Source organism: Oncorhynchus kisutch, linkage group LG15, assembly GCF_002021735.2.
Source record: "Oncorhynchus kisutch isolate 150728-3 linkage group LG15, Okis_V2, whole genome shotgun sequence".
Taxonomy (NCBI): Eukaryota; Metazoa; Chordata; class Actinopteri; order Salmoniformes; family Salmonidae; genus Oncorhynchus; species Oncorhynchus kisutch.
The window spans coordinates 23,775,627-23,795,269 of NC_034188.2; the positions used below are offsets into that span (position 1 = coordinate 23,775,627).

At 41.8% G+C, this 19,643-nt stretch overlaps 1 long non-coding RNA gene across 1 annotated transcript in view; it reads right to left on the reverse strand.

Moving 5' to 3' along the window:
• Nucleotides 1-1,428: 1,428 nt before the first annotated feature.
• LOC116353580 (uncharacterized) overlaps nucleotides 1,429-19,643 on the reverse strand; it is a 37,894-nt gene continuing 19,679 nt past the window's right edge. Inside the window, exons 2-3 of the long non-coding RNA XR_004202998.1 lie at nucleotides 15,304-15,468; nucleotides 1,429-1,480 (exon numbers count right to left, since the gene is read on the reverse strand). This is a non-coding gene — a long non-coding RNA (uncharacterized LOC116353580). The remainder of the gene's footprint in view (nucleotides 1,481-15,303; nucleotides 15,469-19,643) is intronic.

The window sequence follows — 19,643 nt, forward strand, 5'->3', positions numbered from 1 at the left end:
AGCAAATTTCAGCTCACTGCTTTACAGGATTCTTCAATTGTTCATGAAAGTTTATGCTGAACATGGCTATGTCATAACTTCCTCTATGACCTCTGCTCTGATAGTTCATGGTGGTTCCTCCTGATGTTGTCATTGGTGAATCATACTGCCACCTTGTGGAGTTAAAGGGTTAGACTACCAGTAGACATCTCAGGTACCCTGTCTTTTCAGATCATTGCCCATATTTAGTAGGTATGTGGTTACTGTATGTAGTAAAAGTAGTGGTTATGGATTGCCTGTCTGCCTCTAGGGCACTGGACATTCCTCTGGGGACAGGGAGGCCCCTGGATGTAACCTCTACCAAAGACACAGTCTGCCTGTAGGGCACTGGGAATGCCTCAGGGGACAGTGAGGGACCTGGGGCCTTATTTATGACCACTGTGTAAATTTCACACTAAATATCTGCATGCAATATTTTTGAAAATTACGTATGTCTTAAGATATTGAGATTTATAAACTTGGTGCATGTCATACATATGCATGTTTACTGTTATTAATCCGGTTGTAAAAAATGTGCGTTCGTGAACGAGCATTAAAACTCTGCTCGGAAACGCACTCCATTCACCTTTTATAGTGCCCTTTTATATGCTGTATAATTTGGCACTGTTGGAATTAGGCCACTGTAGTTTGTAAAATAAAATAGCGATAGAATATTTGATCACATTTCTGTAGAGGTGTGGGCAGAACATTTTGATATTTTGTGGTGAGTTTTTCAAACTAGACATGAATGTTGCTTATAGCGAGTGCCTGCCCTGAATGGCGCATTCTGTAAGACTGATTGTATATTGGAAACAACTTAAAAGTAGGCTACACTTCTATGCAAAGGACGAATTGATGATCAATATTTATTTGATTAGTGTTTATTAGTGTCTCCTACCTTGATATAGGGTCTGAGATTAAATAGTCTAATATCCACAAAATCACATCACTTCATTGGTGTGACATCATACAAACATTGTCTAGGCCAGTGGTTTCCGGCTTTAAACTCCTCAAAGTTGCAATAGCACTTCCGTTTTCCTCTCGTCATGTCAGTCATTGCATACCTTAGGGCAGTGACTCTCAATCCTGGTCCTGGAGACCCAAAGACGTGCAATTTTTTTTGGGCCCCAGCACTACACAGCTGATTCAAATCATCACAGCCTTTTGATGAGTTGATCATTTGAATCAGCTGTGTAGTGCTAGGGCAAAAACAAAAATGTGCACGTCTTTGGGTCCCCAGGACCAGGATTGAGAATCAGTAGCATAGGGTATCAGGTTCAAACGTAAGACCCAGGTACAGACAGTGTCGAAGTAACAAAAGTTTATTAAATTGAACACAGGCAGGCAAAGGTACAGGACGGCAGGCAGGCTCAGGGTCAGGTCAGGCAGAGGTCGGTAATCCAGTAGTGGGGCAAAGGTACCGGATGGCAGACATGCTCAGGGCAGGCAGAAAGGTCAAAACCTGGAAAACAGGAACTATAGACAAGACAGGAGCAAGGGAAAAAACCGCTGGTAGGTTTGATGAACAAAATAAACTGGTAACAGACAAACAGAAAACACAGGTATAAATACACAGGGGATAATGAGGAGATGGGCGACACCTGGAGGGTGGAGACAATCAAAGACTGGTGAAACAGATCAGGGTGTGACATAGGGAGTTATTTATAACTTGTCAGAAATGTCCAGATCAACTAGCCCATGTGAGCTAACATTTCTTTATCTAGGTGTTTTAGTCCATAGATATTGTTGTATTTTTTTAGTCACTCAAATATCACATGAATACACATTAGTCATGGCAAAATGTATAAAATTGCAAGAAAATGTGCTTTAAAACTGAAAAATGTTGTTTGCACTCCATGACAAAATGTGTAGAATTGCAGGAAATAAGCTTTAAACCTGCAAAATGTTCTCTCTTTCCAACAAGAGGGGTGTGAACAGTTTACGTCACGAACAGTGCTGGCACCCATAGAAATAGACCAGACCACGCAGGCCAGTGCAGGAGGGGCACGGGATATTCCTCAATGCTGGAAGGGTGCCCGAGTGAAAAGGTCTGGGAACCCCTGGTCTAGGCTAAAAGATAAATAAAAAATTATAGTAGGCTACAAAGTAGCATACATACTTCAGAGTAATAGATCAACTGTCTCGAAGTTCACCTGTTATTAAAATTGACTGTATGCTACTGTATGCTACTATATATTAAACCACACTGCCTATAGGATCACATACAGCAAAACTTTAAATACATAGACCCAATTAAATGAGAAATGCACACGGTAATTTGTTGTATGGCTGTTTCAGGAATATGAACCCATCACAGCCAGAAAAGGTGAGGAATTAATTCTGCAATGGTTATGAAAATAAAACAAATAGGAAATATATTCCTATGGCTAATTATTTTAGATGAAAACAATGAAACACTCTTCTCACTAACGGTAAATGGCTGCATCTTGTTATTATGTTTTTATGAATGCGTGTCATCATAACACCCACTTGCACAAAAAACGTATAGGTCTACTTGCCTGCTTGCAATAGGGTACAATACTTGAACCACTAGAAGATGTGTGTACGCATGGTCTAAAGTTTATGTGGAAGAAAGTACATTTTCACTTCAAGTTCAAACTGGCGAACTCACAATTATTATAATTTTTTTTGTACTTAGGCACGGTTTATTAATGAGGCCCCTGGATGTCACCTCTCTCCCCCGGACACAGTCTGCCTGTCGGGCACACCTGGAAATATGTGACCTTGTCAGCTATGTTAATGGCTGTAGGCTGGCATCATGATACTATCTGTTTCCCTAGCACCTTCCCAGCAGGACCCTTCCACTGTACCCTCCCAGCAGGACACTCCCAGCAGGACACTCCCAGCAGGACACTCCCAGAAAATGTATACTCCTCAAGCTAATCTGGAGCTGTGCTCATCAATCTATCTCAAGTCTAGTCTACACTGGAATGGAGTCTGTTTTTATTGAGGCTAAAGTTGTTTTGGAGCACATCACATCTCAAATGGAGAGACTGGTTTTGATGTAACTCAAGCCTTATATAAAGATAAAACTTCATTTTGATTATGAGTCAGTCATCCTATATTGACCTCCGAACTTAGATATCATGTGGCAGTTTCCCAGTCACATATTAAGCCCAATGCTGGACTAAAAAACATTTTCAATGGAGATTCTCTAGCCTGCATGTGTTGGAGTCCATTTGGCTCCAGTCAGTGAAGTTGAATGTGAATGTCTGAAAGTATGTTAATAACACAATCTCATATGTCTAATGGTAATATGAGCAGATGACTTGCCTGATTAAAATACACCAATACTCACATAAGTGGTTTGTTGCTAAAACATTTAATTAGTGTAAATGACCTGGAGTGTAAATGACCTGGAGTGTAAATGACCTGGAGTGTAAATGACCTGGAGTGTAAATGACCTGGAGTGTAAATGACCTGGAGTGTGGCTGTAATTTCCTCGTAAAGTGTTTAGGGACGTCACAGAGGCTAGTGTTTCACCCATCATAGTAGTGATCTCAGTCAAATACATTCGGAGGGGATTTCTAGGCCTGCTAAGCATCAAATGGTTTTTCTGGTCATACTGAGCTGGGTTTGGGCCAATATTGGGAATCTCTCCTGGAAGTCCACCTCAAGTTGGTTTAGGAGAAAATATTACATGTTTGAAAATGTTAGCTACATAATATGAAATATTCCTGCCTCCACAGTATGCAATACGTATTAAGAAGTGCTGTTTCATTTCTCTGAGATTGCTGCTTGAGGGTAGAAATGAGTAATGACTTAGATGCCTGCAGGAAAAAATATGATTGCAGTATTATTCTAAGGGAACCCTGAGCAGGAACCAGTATAACTATTGGCAGGCGATCAAATATGCAACTTAAACAAACTGTGTAAAAAAAATAAAAAGTGAAATATTACATGCTTGTCATAATATTTACAAAATGTTTGAAATACATCAAATCATTCCCCACTTCTTTGATTTACTGCAACGGGAATTCTGGGTGACAAATTACCATTCACACCTTGCAACTGATAAAAAAAACAGGTTTTGGCTTTGCCTCAATGGTGTATCAACGCCTGTATATTTCGATATTCCCAGCAAAGATTTAAGGTGTTTTTTAACTAGTTCCAGGTTGAGTGATGTTGGCTACAGATGCATGTTATTACAGGTCATTTAATGAAACTCAAATGACTTTAAGGGTCTTGTTAACTTCAACACTGAAGCTGAGTGCTTATCATCTGTTTCACAAATTCTTTTTAGAATCAAGTGATTTGAAGAGTGATTGGAGGAAATGTGAAAGCATACATTTCCCCTCAACCTTTGAATTCAAGCCAGTCTTTTTATTTAGTAATCTTTGAACATGTCACCTGGGATGTGGAAATACAGTAGTGGGCATAGAGTAGTGGGCATAGAGTAGTGGGCATAGAGTAGTGGACATAGAGTAGTGGACATAGAGTAGTGGACATAGAGTAGTGGGCATAGAGTAGTGGACATAGCGTAGTGGACATAGCGTAGTGGGCATAGAGTAGTGGGCATAGCGTAGTGGGCATAGAGTAGTGGGCATAGAGTAGTGGGCATAGAGTAGTGGGCATAGCGTAGTGGGCATAGAGTAGTGGGCATAGCGTAGTGGACATAGCGTAGTGGGCATAGAGTAGTGGGCATAGCGTAGTGGACATAGCGTAGTGGACATAGCGTAGTGGACATAGCGTAGTGGACATAGCGTAGTGGACATAGCGTAGTGGACATAGCGTAGTGGACAGAGTGAAGAGAAAATTAAATGTACTGTACTTAATCATTAACATTTTGATATAAGGAACCATGCCACACACAGAACATAGTTAGTCAAAACTAAAAGGAGAATGTTTATATTTGTCAAATAATGAGTTCATATACCACCTAGTATCAAACACAGAAGACATGTATCTATTTTTTCTAGATACTGCGCTCAAACAAGGAAGGGGCTCAGTCAATGTCATTATCCTAGCAACTGTGAAATAAAAATGCTGATATTTACACAAATTGGTCCTGCCCTTCCTTCTTGTTTTTGGACATCAGAACATTCTGGTCAAAAAAATTCTTCCTATGAACCTGAGTGGCTTTGGATCAGTAAGCTTTCTGTCTGTTTACATCCGAGTTTCTTTTATGGCTGGCCAAGGTGCACTGTGGGAGGGAGAGAAGGAGGGAGGGAGCGTTGCTAGGAGATGCCGGGTAGGTGTCTGGGAAACGTCTAAGAAAGGAGTGATTTTTGGTTATACATTGTTTATGTTTGACAGCGAATGAAAGTGATAGACAGGGCACTAGATCGCAAATACAGTTGTGTTGATGATATGCCATAAGAGCATTACTAAGGCACCAACTCATGTCTCACGAAGAGTTAGATACATTTATAATGTTTCACAGGTGCAGCAAACGACAGACTGTTTCCAGACAGTGTACATACTTTGACTGGAATTTCTTTGATGTTAACCGATTCATGTCCATAACGGATTATTTTTATATATAGTTTGTTTTTATCGTCCGAAGCATTTGTTTTTTCTACATTGAGTGTTTTTGATATTGTACTACATTTTGTCTTTGGACGCACATATTATGAATCAAATGTGTATACATGTTCAAGTGATCAGAACGTAATGATTGTTGGTATTTATGTGTGACGCACACAAATATGTATGGTAATATTTGTTATGTTTGCTTTTGTTATTTTATGGAGCCAAACCTTGTGTACGGTTTTAGGTCTCCCAGGAATTTGCATTGAAAGTAATGTGTATGATTACTGACGCTAGTGGGAGTTGTGACGCCAATGGGGAGCGTTAGTGGGATTGTGAGATCTTGGAGGTTTCTTCTTCAATCTTGGTGAATGCCTACTACTGAACACTACCAACGTTTCTCCATCTCATCATTTCACCCTGTTAATTCATGTTTGTTATCTGATGACCACGTCCCAGTCTGAGGCGTGTAACAGATTCTGGCTGAGAGAGTGCAGCACTACGTACCTGAAGTGTTTGGAAGGGTGTATCATATCCGAAAGGGACTGGTCTGCTCTGTTAAGAAGAAGTTGCCTACACTGACATCTGATGAAGTTCCAGTTTGCTGAAAGTCTGAGTATTTTGACAAGTTAAGAGGAGCTAGGCAGAAAACTCCTTCAGTGTAAAGTAACACCTGCAGTAACACCTGCAGTAACACCTGCAGTAACACCTGCAGTAACACCTGCAGTAACACCTGCAGTAACACCTGCAGTAACACCTGCAGTAACACCTGCAGTAACACCTGCAGTAACACCTGCAGTAACACCTGCAGTAACACCTGCAGTAACACCCGCCACACCAGACAAATCACCTCAAGTAAAGGAATATAGCAGCTTATCTATAACCTTGAGCGTTGACCATGTAGCACACCTCACAGCTGATAGCATGGTCGCCATCAGAGACACTGGAGGCTTGCAGGCGCTGCAGCACGGCCTACAGCAGAGAGACTCCACTTGCTCCATCCAATGACTGCATCTTACAACTTACTGAACTGGTATTATCCCATAACTACTTTGTCTTTGAGTCAGACTTTTTCCTTCAAATTCGGGGTGTAGCCATGGGCTCCCCTTTTCCCACCAACTATGCCTATGCAAACCCGTATGTGGTGACAAAGCATTCCTTTATAAAACAGAGACACACCCCTTAAAATACTTCTATGGAAGAGATACATAGATTATGTCTTTGTGCTCTGGGAAGGAAGTCAGCAGGAACTAAATGAATGCCAAACTCTACTAAACGAGAGCTCTGAAAACCTCAAATTCACCATGCAGACTGGTGAGAAAAACATAAAGTACCTGGACTTATGGATTATCAAAGAGAATGATGCATTACACACAGACTTATTATACACAAAGCCCACAGATCGCAATACCTTGCTCTGTGCGGATAGTATGCATTCCCTTCCCCTCAAGAATGGTCTACCATATAGCCAGTTATGCAGGGTTAAACAAATCTGTGGCCACCAGTCAGATTTTGACAGCAATGACAGATAAATTCAAAATGAGAGGCTACAAGGACAAAACTTTTGATGTTGCAATGATGAAAATATCTCAAAAACCAAGAGAGGAATGAGAGAGAGAGGAACTCAACCTAAGAAGAAAAACAATCACAGACCTCTTCAAGGAACCTCCACTGGTGGTCTATAAGCGTGGTCGCAATATTGGAGATAATTTGGTGAGATCTGACCTGCCCCTCAGCCCACTCAGACACTCTTGACACCTATCTCAAATGGGAACTACAAATGTGGCTCATGCGCACAGTGCAATAGCACTATAAAAACCTCTTTCTTCAGACACACACATACAGGTCGAAAGATCCCTGTTAGGGGTATCATCTCATGCAAGACCAAGGGATGTAATCTATCTCAAGCCTACGTAGGACAAACGAAAAGACAATTAAAACGCATAGCTCAACACCGCTGCTCAATCAGGTGTAAGAACACAAACTATCCAGTAGCAGCTCACTTTGTTGAAGCTAACCATCCCATCTCCTCCCTCAAATACACAGACATTGAGCATGTTGCTCTACCAAGGAGAGGAGGTAACATTGAGATCCTACTACTACAAAGAGAGTCTTACTGGATATCCTGTCCAAAATCATTGACCCCTAGTGGTCGGAATATTGACTTTGATCTCAGGCCCTTCTTATGAACAAATGTTTCCTTTATGAACAAGTCTTATAAATTGAAAAATTATTTTTTACAGCTTATTAGCGTACACCTAATATGTTCCCCCAGTTGATGATGCTCATTATACATTAAGGTTGGACCAAAAGATTACATGTAACAAAAATGAAATGAAATATGAAATTATCATGTGAAATTGAATGAAACAATAATGTATGTTGATGCTAATATGATATTCCATTGTGTTTCTATATGATAATAGCATAATATATTTACTATGCCATATATAATTTAACAGTTTCACTAATTAATTTAAAATAACTTAATCATTATGACACACCTCTCACTATCGTCATTGGTTACACTAATTGCACTGTTTGTCTACATAACCCGATTCAAGTATTCATGACATTACCCTGAAGAAGGCACAGTGATGCCGAAACGTTGGTAAGTACCCATCAAATTGCTGGGAATTTATACATGGAGTATGCGACTTTCTTTATTTTGATGGTTTATTCGCCGTTAGTCAGCACCTCCACGCAAACTATTATTATGGGTGTGCGCCAGCTCATGTTTTTTAATCTGTTTTTTTAATCTGCCATCAGAGACCTACCATATCTGCAGCGCAGGGAGTTTAAAACACATGGGGGTCAAATAGGGGACAACACATCTGACATTAGTTATAACAGCATTTGTAGACAAACAGCATTAAAGGCATTAAAAGAAAAACACAATGAAGATGAAGTCATCAGAGGCGTCTTCCGCATCATCAAACCAGGACACTTTAAAAACATTCTATTAAATAAAAATGAAATGAGTGTTGCAGAGCTGTAAGTTTCTCCAGTCTCACTTAGGAGAAAAGAGCAGCACTGAGTAAAAAAAATTAGGAACACCTTCCTAATACTGAGTTGCACCCCATTTTGCCAGTTGACAGACTCAATTTGTCGGGGCATGGACTCTATAAGGTGTCGAAAGCGTTCCACAGGGATGCTGGCCCATGTTGACTCACAGTTGTGTCAAGTTGGCTGGATGTCCTTTCGGTGGTGGACCATTCTTGATACACACAGGAAACGGTTGAGCATGAAAAATTCTGCAGCGTTGCAGTTCTTGACACACTCCAAGCGGTGCGCCTGGCACCTACTACCATACGGCACTTCAATCTTTTGTCTTTCCTATTCAGCGACAGTAGTTGCCTTGGTAACCAAACAAACAGACTTGCTAGTTTAGCTAACTAAACCATCAGTCTTACCATGCGATTATGAAAATGTAATTCAACAATGCAAATAATGTTTTCAATTCACCTTTTTTCTAAAGCAGCTCAAACATCGAACATGTCAGAATGAACTATAGCCATTGAATTCGACACTGCAAATATACTGTAACAACCCTGGGTCGCTCCCTGCTGTTTCATTACAATACAGTGCATTCGGAAATTATTCAGACCCCTTGACTTTTTCCACATTTCGTTACCTACAGCCTTATTCTAAAATGTATTAAATTGTTTTTTTTCCCTCATCAATCTACACACAATACCCCATAATGACAAAGCAAGAACAGGTGCTGACATTTTGCAAATGTATAAAAAACTGAACTATCACAGTTACATAAGTATTCAGACCCTTTACTCAGTACTTTGTTGAAGCACCTTTGGCAGCGATTACAGTCTCGAGTCTCAAGACGCTACAAGCTTGGCACACCTGTATTTGGGGAGTTTCTCTCATTCTTCTCTGGAGATCCTCTCAAGCTCTGTCAGGTTGGATGGGGAGCGTTGCTGCACAGCTATTTTCAGGTCTCTACAGAGATGTTTGAGTTCAAGTCCGGTCTCTGTCTGGGCCACCAAAGGACAATCAGAGACTTGTCCCGAAGTCACTCCTGCATTGTCTTGGCTGTGTGCTTAGGGTCATTGTCCTGTTGGAAGGTGAAACTTCGCCCCAGCCTGAGGTCCTGAGCGCTCTGGAGCAGGTTTTTTATCAAGGATCTCACTGTACTTTGCTCTGCTCATCTTTCCCTCGATCTTGGATGCTGCCACCACCATGCTTCACAATAGGAATGGTGCCCGGATTCCTCCAGATGTGACACTTGGCATTCAGGCCAAAGAGTTCAATCTTGGTTTCATCAGACCAGAGAATATTGTTTCTCATGGTTTGTGAGTCCTTTAGGTGCCTTTTGGAAAACTCCAACAGGCTGTCATGTGCCTTTTACTGAGGAGCGGCTTCTGTCTGGCCACTCTACCATAAAGTCCTAATTGGTAGAGTGCTGCAGAGATGGTTGTCCTTCTAGAAGGTTCTCTCATCTCAACAGAGGTACTCTGGAGCTCTGTCAGATTGACCATCGAGTTCTCGGTCACCTCCCTGATCAAGGCCCTTCTCCATCGTTTTGCTCAGTTTGGCCTGGCAGCCAGCACTAGGAAGAGTCTTGTTGGTTCCAAACATCTTACATTTAAGAATGATGGAGGCCACTGTGTTCTTGGGGACCTTCAATGCTACAGACATTTTTTGGTACCCTTCCCCAGATTTGTGCCTCGACACGATCTTGTCTCGGAGCTCTACGGAAGATTCCTTCAACCTCATGGCTTGGTTTTTGTCCTGACATGCTCTGTCAACTGTGGGACCTTATACAGACAGGTGTGTGCCTTTCCAAATCATGTTCAATCAATTGAATTTACCACAGGTGGACTCCAATCAAGTTGTAGAAACATCTCAAGGATGATCAGTGGAAACATTTTAGAGTCTCCTAGAGTTTCAGTTTTTTTGACATTTTTGGTAATTTATTACAAAATGAAAAACTCAAAATACTTTGATGTATTTTGATGAGGAAAAACATTAATTTAATACATTTTAGAATAAGGCTGTAACGTAACAACATTTGGAAAAGGTCAAGGGGTCTGAATACTTTCCGAAAGCACTCTACTGTGCGTTATAGGGAAATAATGCACGCTTTAGAATGCCCTTCAAGCCAATCAGAATTGAGTATTCAACAATGTCATGTTAGATTTATATATTTATACCATGGCATATTTCTATAATATCTAAAGAAATCAGTAGAAGCAAATGCAGTGCACATACATACCACAGAAATACACACGTGGGTGTGCATGGATGTCTCATGGTCGGGTGGGGGGTGCAAAATTGGTCATGAAAATGAGTAACGTAGGTCACAAAACGACAATGAATTGAAACATATTTGGCATAGTTGGGCGTAGAACAGGTCAAATAACAAAACTATTGTCACGCCCTAGCCATAGAGAGGCTTTTATTCTCTATTTTGGGTAGGCCAGTGTGTGACTAGGGTGGGCATTCTAGTTTCTTAATTTCTATGTTTTCTGTTTCTATGTTTTGGCCGGGTATGGTTCTCAATCAGGGACAGTTGTCTATCGTTGTCTCTGATTAAGTATGACACCCAGGCAGCCTTTTTTCCTATGTATTTTGTGGGTAGCTGACTTTGTTAGTGGCACTATAGCCCAAGTAAGCTTCACGGTCGTTTCTTTGTTTTGTTGGCGACATATATAGAAATAAAGGAAAATGTACGCCAACCACGCTGCACCTTGGTCCGGTCATTTCCATGACGATATCCATGACAACTATATTCCTATAAGCTATTTAATTCTGAAATGTATTTCAAAATACATATGCTGAAGTCATTTGAATGATTTTCTTCAAATCTTCTCCAAATCCCAAATTTGATTGACACTGGAAGTATGATAGATAATGACAGTATGAAATATGAATATGGCCTGTCTAGACACTTGTACTTACTATGATGACACATCCATTTACACCAAACAGATTTTGTTCTGTGGAACATTTTGATTATGTACTAAATATAATACAAAGACGAGAATGGTTTAAAGTGCAATGCCCATCTCTTCAGTTACACTGCCATAGTGACACCATAGAAATAAAATCATCCCGCCCTCATCTCTCCCTCCTTCTGTAATGTGAAATGCATAGAGAGCTCGTCATCCCATGTCTCAACACTTTTATTATGCAAGCCTTGACTTGGTAAACAAAAATCGTATAAAATATACACCCCTTTCTCATTATAAAGCTCTTAAAATGCAGTGGCACAACAACAACAATAGCAACAGGCTAAACAGTGGGGAATTAGTGACAGGGCAGATGAATGGCCTGGGAGAGAAGAATCAGCTGTGGGAGAGGATCAAAGGGTTGTAACATGGCAACAGCCCCAAACAGAGCCCTGCACTGGAGCCTTATCATAGGGCCGAGGGTCTCTCCCTGGTCCTTATCTACTCTCAGCTGTGAATATCCCCCATCAGCAGGTAATGTACAGGGAGATAGGCGGGAGACATTCAGTCATAACCTTGTTTCACAGCAGCAGCATCATCAGATCAGGTCAGACAGGGGAGGATGTTTTCTCTGCCCGTCACTTAGCAACTATCATCTGAAGAGGAAAGGCACTTTTATCTGAGGTGTCCTGTTAAGAAACTGCCGTTTCCAGAGTACAGACCTGTCAACCGTGGGGATCTGATCCGACCACAAACAAAGCAAGGCCTGAGGGTATGTTATCCCGCCCTGGGATCTCTGCTGTGCTGGGCCCTGTGGAGCTCTAGCCAAGGGGAACCTCCCTTACATCCTGAGAGGGAAAGGAAATGAAGAAAGTCCTGTGTACCGTGGAGATGATAGGCAGCTGTCTGATTATTGGGCCTGATAGAGGACCTGGAAATCACACAGATCAGCACATGCAGGTGCCTCAATGAGTGGTAGGGTCTCCACTGTCTTCCCCTCAATGAGTGGTAGGGTCTCCACTGTCTTCCCCTCAATGAGTGGTAGGGTCTCCACTGTCTTCCCCTCAATGATGGGTAGGGTCTCCACTGTCTTCCCCTCAATGAGTGGTAGGGTCTCCACTGTCTAACCCCTCAATGATGGGTAGGGTCTCCACTGTCTTCCCCTCAATGATGGGTAGGGTCTCCACTGTCTTCCCACAATGTGGGGTAGGGTCTCCACTGTCTTCCCACAATGTGGGGTAGGGTCTCCACTGTCTTCCCACAATGTGGGGTAGGATCTCCACTGTCTTCCCACAATGATGGGTAGGGTCTCCACTGTCTTCCCACAATGATGGGTAGGGTCTCCACTGTCTTCCCACAATGATGGGTAGGGTCTCTACTGTCTTCCCACAATGTGGGGTAGAGTCTCCACTGTCTTCCCACAATGATGGGTAGGATCTCCACTGCCTTCCCACAATGTGGGGTAGGGTCTCCACTGTCTTCCCACAATGATGGGTAGGGTCTCCACTGTCTTCCCACAATGATGGGTAGGGTCTCCACTGCCTTCCCACAATGTGGGGTAGGGTCTCCACTGCCTTCCCACAATGTGGGGTAGGGTCTCCACTGTCTTCCCACAATGATGGGTAGGGTCTCCACTGCCTTCCCACAATGATGGGTAGGGTCTCCACTGCCTTCCCACAATGATGGGTAGGGTCTCCACTGCCTTCCCACAATGTGGGGCAGGGTCTCCACTGTCTAACCCCTCAATGATGGGTAGGGTATCCACTGTCTAACCCCTCAATGATAAGTATAAACTCCACTGTCTTGGTGAGTTTAGTTCTGTTTATTGTACATAAAGCAGAGATGCCTAAGGTGAGTTTAGCATTTAAATGCAAATTTGGAAGCAATTGGCGCAAACTCAGAGTGGAAAAAGCTTAGGTTTAGTTGCCAGAGGTTTATTAGTTTGGATTCCAGGTAAGAAAGTGGATGAGGTACTCCAGAACTCTTTGCCTAAATTTCCCCATAAAGAGGCTGAAACGAATGGGAACCAATCTCACATGAACTCAATTCAGTTATCCATGCCAAATGAAAGTTCTCTAAATTAACTGATTAGGCAATATACAATCATAAACAACGTTCACAGTAATAGGTTTTAACTCATGCTGGACATGGGCTACAGCGTCACTTCAGAATTAATGTGGAGTTGGGCGGTGCGTATAGCCAATAAATATTGCATGTTTGACACCGTTGCCAGAAAGTATAGTATTTTACAGGTAGGCAAACAGAATTCAACTCCTGACGTTTTCATCAGTACGGGATACTATTATGATAATGCATGATGTATGACCTCAGAAAATACTGGATAAAAAAAACATTATGGACCATTTCATTAAGATGATGTCCGTCAAGGAGAGATTCTGAAAAAGTCTAATTGTTCTTCTATGTCTTTGAATGTTGTATTATACATCTGCTAACAACACGCACTTGCCTAAAAATGAGTGGGACTAAGTTGCTGTATTGTGGTATTGCCGTAAATCTTCAATGCATCGTATATACTCATTTAGTATTCTCCGATTGTCCTACATAAGGCACTGGCATAACACTGCAAGTGAAAAACAAATCTAAGTTGACTTAATTTATTGGTACCCTGATGTGGTTGTTCTGTATATTTCTTTATAAACCGGGTGGTTTGAACCCTGAATGCTGATTGGCTGAAAATCGTGGTATATCAGACCGTTTACCACAGGTATGACATTAAGTTACTTTTTACTGCTCTAAATAAGTTGTTAACCAGTTTATATTAGCAATAAGGCACCTCTGGGGTTTGTGGTATATTGGCCATATACCACACCCCCTCATCCCTTATTGCTTAATTATACCACTAATAATGTCAAGTGAAGCAAACAATTGCAGGACTTAAATGACTTCACGACTCTATCGACACTCACAGAGCCCGGTCAATAATTATCACTGCTCTCTCTGCAGGAGACTTCAGATCTTTGGTCAGTTTGGGTCATCATAGTTGTGTAGTTATACTAATATAGAGCATAAAATGTTTGGGGGAAAGGTTCATGTTGATTCTAAAATCAAAGCAGTTAGACAAGTGTACTTCAATATCTCAAATGTTTTGTCCATAGGGCTCTGGTCAAAAGTAATGCACTATATTTATTTATTTATTTTACCTTTATTTAACCAGGTAGGCTAGTTGAGAACAAGTTCTCATTTACAACTGCGACCTGGCCAATATAGAGCATAGCAGTGTGAACAGACAACAACACAGAGTTACACATGGAGTAAACAATAAACAAGTCAATAACACAGTAGAAAAAATATATACATTGTGTGCAAAAGGCATGAGGAGGTAGGCGAATAATTACAATTTAGCAGATTAACACTGGAGTGATAAATGATCAGATGGTCATGTGCAGGTAGAGATACTGGTGTGCAAAAGAGCAGAAAAGTAAATAAATAAAAACAATATGGGGATGAGGTAGGCAAATTGGGTGGGCTATTTACCGATGGACTATGTACAGCTCCTCATATAGGGAATAGGGGGCCATAGAGAACGCAGCCATATTGTAGTCTTTCTCTTGATGTCAATAACATGGTCACTGAAACAGCTAAAGACAAGGCTCTGAGAAAGACAAGGCTCTGAGTGAGTGAGTGAGTGAGTGAGTGAGTGTTTCAAGGTGTTTCAACACTGACTCATACACCCACACAGCTTTGATTATGGTGTGCATGACTCCTCATGTAGATACATAATCTCTGCATGTTCACATGTAGTCCTTCCTGGTTGGCCAAGGTCCCCCTACAGCTAAGTTGTGTACAATTTAATCAGTTTACTGCCAGACCCATACATTTGGATGCAGGTTTATTTCCCAAGGCCATGCTAAATTTCTCCCGTTACCTTAACGAAGCCCCGTGGTCCAGAGTTGCAGGGCCTCAGAGCACACCTCGTACCTGGCCTGGTGGGCTTTGCTCCAGATGTGGACCAACCAGTCACAGCACAGCTCAGCACAGTCAGGACCCACACTGCACTACATTGGAGGAAGCATTGCCCCACAAGCTCAGCCTGTTAGAACAGAACAGTATACTTTCTGAACAAAGTTGTCAGAGTGACTGGGGTCAAACTCTAAAGCTGCAAAATATCTCAAATGTTCACAACTTCTTGGCTCCCAACTCTGCAGCCGCTTTTGGTTATTCATGCCCAATAATCCTGTAAGAAATGAGTGAAAGTCAAACCACAGTTGAAATGACAAAATTCTTTCAGAAATGCCCAACCTCTGACCCCCAACGTTGTGACTATTCTGAGGTAAGCCCCATCTAGTAAAAGTTACTTGGCCACATTTCCCTCTCCCCTTCCTTCCCGACATCAGACCAGATCCATTTCCTCAGCCAAATGAATATACTGCGTAGCAACTGGCGGGATTTTCTTAAACACACCAACATAATAGCTCATTTGAACGGTTTATGATAGAGAAATAAATGTAAGGGCTTGGCTGGAAAAGTTGTATTATTGAGTAATTTTGTTTTCTCTCTCTCTTTTGCTTTCAGACAGTCGTTCATCGAGTCATAGAGCCATTCTGTTTTGTTCTGTTATTCTAATATACTTATTTTAATTTAAAAACAAAGCCTTGTTAACACTCCTGTCAATGGAACACTGCATGACCAACTTCTATGTCCTTCTGGTGTGGGATAAAAGTGAATGCTACTTTATATGTTCCTTGGAATCTCTTTCATGCACTTAGCTAAGACAGTAAATGTGTGACTTACATAACTACAAACCGTTGGCCGGAGGCACTAAATATTTTATATGAACTTGATTCCATTTCCCTGCAAACAGACCACAATTGCATTTTATCTAGCCAAAGCAGAAGTTACCGCAATTCTCCCATAATTGTTTCAAAACTACTAATTAGTAACATTGTTAATTCAAGATGAGATTTCCGGGAGGTCATTTTAAACCAATCCTGAGTAAAAATGCTTCTAGAAGTCAATAGTGTAACAGAGCTTTTAGTACAGCACCCGGGTACTAAAATACAGCCCCAGGGTACTAAAATACAGCACCCGTGTACTAAAATACAGCACCTGGGTACTAAAATACAGCCCCAGGGTACTAAAATACTGCTCCAGGGACCTAAAATACTGCTCCAGGGTACTAAAATACAGCCCCAGGGTATTAAAATACATCCCCAGGGACCTAAAATACTGCTCCAGGGTACTAAAATACAGCACCTGGGTTCTAAAATACAGCTCCAGGGTACTAAAGTACAGCACCTGGGTACTAAAATACATCCCCAGGGACCTAAAATACTGCTCCAGGGTACTAAAATACAGCACCTGGGTTCTAAAATACAGCACCTGGGTTCTAAAATACAGCCCCCGGGTACTAAAATACAGCCCCCGGGTACTAAAATACAGCCCCGGGGTACTAAAATACAGCACCTGGGTACTAAAATATATCCCCAGGGTACTAAAATACATCCCTAGGGTACTAAAATACATCCCCAGGGACCTAAAATACAGCCCCGGGGTACTAAAATACAGCCCCAGGGTACTAAAATACAGCCCCAGGGACCTAAAATACTGCTCCAGGGTACTAACATACAGCCCCAGGGTACTAAAATACTGCCCCTGGTTACTAAAATACAAACCCAAGTTGTGAAGAGGGTTAAACCAAGGCCTCTTACCTTTTAAAGGGTTAATCAATTGTGTTATGATAAACTGTAAGGTCTCCTCTTCTAGGAAACCTCTGTGTGTGTATTAACACCTGTTTTGAGTGTTGTGCCCTTCAGACATTATCAGAAGGCAGAAACCGCCTACATTCATACATACTCCTCCTGTCTGGGCCCCACATGGCTATCTGAGGTTCTGAGAAGACGGCTGGTTTTCTGAGAACACAAGGCTGCCGCAGGCCTGATGAAAACAGCCACCTGTCAGAAGATGCTTGGACTCGTTCACCTTGTTATGACCCTATACTTGTGATGAAAGCTCAAGTTTCGGTCAAACCCACTTCTGAGCTTTTAATAGCTGATAAGATGGTTGCTGCTATCAGGGGGAGGTTAGATTTATTAAAAGGTTGTTGCATTGGAAACTCACGCAAGGAGGACTGGGAGAGGCTACATGAGTTACAGGATGTCTTAGATATTTTGCAGAACCTGGGGAGAGCTATCATATACTGTACTCTGTACCAACTTCTGCCTACAATTGTAGTACTAAAATATCATTTAAATACTTAAACAAAGAGTCTGCGTTTCCTTTCCATTACTAATGTATGTTTGATAATGATATATATCTGATCATTTGTTGAAGAAATTGACCAACACTTGCTAAAATACAGCCCCAGGGTACTGAAGTACAGCCCCAGGTTTCTAAAATAAAGCCCCGGGTGACTAAAATACAGCCCCAGGTGACTAAAATACAGCCCCAGGGTACTGAAGTACAGCCCCAGGTTTCTAAAATAAAGCCACAGGTGACTAAAATACAGCCCCGGGTGACTAAAATACAGCCCCGGGTGACTAAAATACAGCCCCAGGTGACTAAAATACAGCCCCAGGTGACTAAAATACAGCCCCAGGTGACTAAAATACAGCCCCGGGTGACTAAAATACAGCCCCGGGTGACTAAAATACAGCCCCGGGTGACTAAAATACAGCCCCGGGTGACTAAAATACAGTCCCAGGTGACTAAAATACAGCCCCGGGTGACTAAAATACAGCCCCAGGTGACTAAAATACAGTCCCAGGTGACTAAAATACAGCCCCAGGTGACTAAAATACAGTCCCAGGTGACTAAAATACAGCCCCGGGTGACTAAAATACAGCCACAGGGTACTACAATAGAGCCCCAGGTTCCCAATCTCTCTGATATCACACTATACTACCCTAGTGTTCATTATTCTGGGACAGTTTTATCCACAGAGATCACACAAGTTGTCCTCCTGTTTCTTATTCTGGGACAGTTTTATCCACAGAGATCACACAAGTTGTCCTCCTGTTTCTTATTCTGGGACAGTTTTATCCACAGAGATCACACAAGTTGTCCTCCTGTTTCTTATTCTGGGACAGTTTTATCCACAGAGATCACACAAGTTGTCCTCCTGTTTCTTATTCTGGGACAGTTTTATCCACAGAGATCACACAAACTGTCCTGTTTCTTATTCTGGGACAGTTTTATCCACAGAGATCACACAAGTAGCCCTCCTCAGTCTGAATAATCTGAGTATCTTTTATTTCAAGCACTTCTAGAAAAGCCTAAAGGTTCTGAGCCTCCCTTGCAGACAGGCACCCAATGTGGAACATACCATTGTTGGAGTGTGAGGCAGAATTCAAAGCCATGCAGAGATATGCTGTGATATACCGGTGCCCGTCAATCAGCACGGCCACCCTCCGGCTGTTTGAGCTCTGTGTTGAATTGAAGGGCATTTGCATGTGTGAGCATGTTTGAACATATGTAGGTGATGGACCTTCTGGTCCCTCTGGTCCTTAGCCATACTACTTCAACAGGCCCCTCAGCCTTGCACAACTTGGCATGTTCTCACACTGACTGACTGGGGCTTGGACGTAATATTCCTGCACAACGAGAAGAATATGTTCCAGGCTATTACCTTTCACAGAATATGAAAATCAATGGAGCATTGTTCCTATAACCATATTCCTATAATCCCTTATAAACTGCCACTAGTTCATGAAAGAAACAGTGTCTAAAGTCACTCCAGGTAAATCTATGAGCCACAAATCAAGATGGATGGCTCTGTTGCAATCCTCTACTGCCCCCTTCTGGAATATTATTGAATGTGCACTCTACAATTTGGTATTATACATTACACAAGGATTTCACCTGATATGGACCAAAGACATGGACAAATGTATATTTCCATGCTGTTGCTTATTGCCTTCAAAGCTAATGAGTATGAGTATATACAACTCATAGGAATTCATGTGTAGGCCTAATTGTATTGCAATGCATTGAGTGTAAATACATTGGGGTCTTCGCTGAGCATTGTACAGTACTGAAGTAATACTATCCTATAGGAAGAATACATCAGTTCCATGTACTGTTATGTATGTCAGTTTTCACGTACTACATTTTAATTTACATACCCCTAAGTCCTGACTTGCGAGGAGTACAGTTTGTCAAAAAGCGTGCTGTTTTTTGCATCTAACAGATGGATGGAGTTTAGTGGTAGGGAAGGGGGGTTGAAACACAAAGTACACCATTCCCCTGTCGCTCTCTCTTGACCACATG